Source organism: Zerene cesonia, chromosome 25 (genome assembly GCF_012273895.1).
Source record: "Zerene cesonia ecotype Mississippi chromosome 25, Zerene_cesonia_1.1, whole genome shotgun sequence".
NCBI lineage: Eukaryota > Metazoa > Arthropoda > Insecta > Lepidoptera > Pieridae > Zerene > Zerene cesonia.
The window spans coordinates 165,668-168,088 of record NC_052126.1 but is presented as its reverse complement, the minus strand read 5'-3'; the positions used below and the strand labels follow the sequence as shown (position 1 = coordinate 168,088).

At 33.5% G+C, this 2,421-nt stretch overlaps 1 protein-coding gene across 1 annotated transcript in view; it reads left to right on the top strand.

The window, feature by feature from the left end:
* Positions 1-2,421, top strand: part of LOC119836567 — a 13,517-nt gene that overhangs the window by 1,585 nt on the left and 9,511 nt on the right. The gene's annotated exons all lie outside the window — the stretch shown is intronic.

Genomic DNA, 2,421 nt, shown 5'->3' with positions numbered 1-2,421 from the left:
TATAATGATTATCATAACTAAATGACATCCATCTGCTATTGAATTCAGATTGGTTCCGAATACTGTTTTTGATTTATTATATCCAACAATATCCAACTATATAAGGGCTCATAATGACTCCAGGCACAGATAATAAATATTTAATAGTTAGCATACAAAAAAAACAATTCCTACCTAGAGCGTAGGTATTTTCACTTTGGTGGTCTACAAAATCTTAAAAAGCAATATAATCATTTTTGACGAGTGATAGTTAAATTTGTATATATAAATCGGTTTTTTTAATTTTTAGTTTTATAGCATTGAAATGCTTTATAAATGAGAAATTTTGAAAGACTAGAAAAAATTTATTTTCCTGCCTCGTGATCAAATTTTTTCTATTCTTTCAAAATTTCTCAAATCGGTTTTTTTTTTATGTCACCGTCGGCAATGGAGCTGGTGGGTCGCCTGATGGTAAGCGCTACCACCGCCCATGAACATTTGGAGAGGCGTAAGGTCGTTTGCAGACCTTACGTCTCTCCAAATGGATTGCCGACTTCAAATTGGAAAGGAATTGGGAAAGCATTAATGAGAGGAATAAAGGAAAGGAATGGGAAGGGTAAGGAAAGGGAAATGGGCCTCCGGCTATCCCCCTTCCCAGATCGAAACACAGCAGTATTCTATTTCACGCCGGTCTTCTGGGGGGGTGTGGTACTTCCCCGGTGCGAGCTGGCCCAATTCGTGCCGAAGCGTGCTCGACTACCACAATAAAAAGTAAGCTCAGGGCTCACTGAATTTGGCCCCACTTAATTTTTTTTTTCACTTTTTTTTTTAATCATTAGTTCCTTGTTTGTTTTTATTGTTTTAACATTCAAATTGTTTGTTCATCATTTATTTACTTATAATTAATTAAAACAAATTTTGATCCTCAATTTGGCGCCCCTCACCATAGACTTTTATCAATAATCACAAAAAACCTAAATACTGTTTGAGTAAGTTCTGCCGTGTTTGTTTTCCAGTCTTACAAATGTGACACGGAATATTATAAATTACACCGTGGAATTCTAAAGATTTTTCTAAAGAACCAAAACACAAGTGACAATGACAATTTTCTGATTAAAGAAATGAAATAATTAATAATAAAAGCTAATTAATTATCGAACAAACGTTAAAAATGATCGAACAAACGATAATCAATAAGAAAACAATTATTTTAATAATAAAACAAAAAGTCTATGGTGAGAGGGGCTAAATTGAGGATTAAAATTTGTTTAGTTAATTATAAATAAATAAATGACGAACAAACAATTTGAATGTTAAAACAATAAAAAACAAACAAGAAACTAATGATTAAAAAAAAAATTAAAAACATCAAAAAAAGAAAAATTCAGTGGGGCTAAAGAAAAATTCAGGCAAGAAGTTCCCCATCATTCCCGTGTAAGGAAAAAAATTTATTAAAGGTCAAAGGTCCAAAAAAAGAGTTTTCCGAGATTTTCAGCAAAACGGTAAGTTATAAAAGTTAGTCATAAAAGTACCTCAGACAAAAATTGTGGATAATAAAATTATCTATAAAAAATGTATCAATACTATTTTTCTTACGAGCCTCCGTTTCTGAGATATAACGATTAAAAAAGTTATAAAAGTTGTTATCGTATACATACATAATATGCACATGTTTCCACGCCACCTATGAGGTAGTGTACTTAGCGCGTTTTTTAACGTGGTTTCCCCAGAAGGCTTACTCCACGGGTCTGTGTGATCCTGTTTAATGTAAAACTATTGCAAAATAACGGAAATTTTCAAAGATTGGGAAAATTCTTGTTGTTCTTCTTGTTTTTCATCTAGCGATGTATCACATGATACTTCGTCGGAGTCAAACGAAACCTCCATTGTTTGTGACTCAATATTAAAGCACGACCGGCCATTTGTGCATTGCAAAGAACAAATCAGTCCGACTTTTTTGCTACCACATTTAGCACTGCATCCCTTTTAGCAATTTTTGTTTGAAGTACTCTTATAATAAAACTTACCGTTTTGCTGAAAATGGCGAAAAACTCATTTTTTTACCTTTGACCTTGAACATTTTTTTTTCCTTACACGGGAATGATGGGGAACTACTAGACATTGTTTATAATTATGTTTTGAATAATTTCACAGAAATTCAGCTTGTTGGGACTTTATGTAACTTCGAATGTCTAAATTGACCGGACTACATGTGTTTTTTTTTATATTATAAATACAAGAAATTAGTAGAGTTTTTGTCAACCCAATGTTGTCATACTTGTTTTAGATGTCTATAAATAAATAGCCACTTTTAATGCCAAATGCCTTAATTCAAAAATTCATATTGGTGATAAGCTTACATCCCGGCCGGCACATATCCGTTTGTTAACAAACTTCGGCACGCGAGCGCGCTGAAGCCCACCGCCCCGCGCTGCTCGCCAT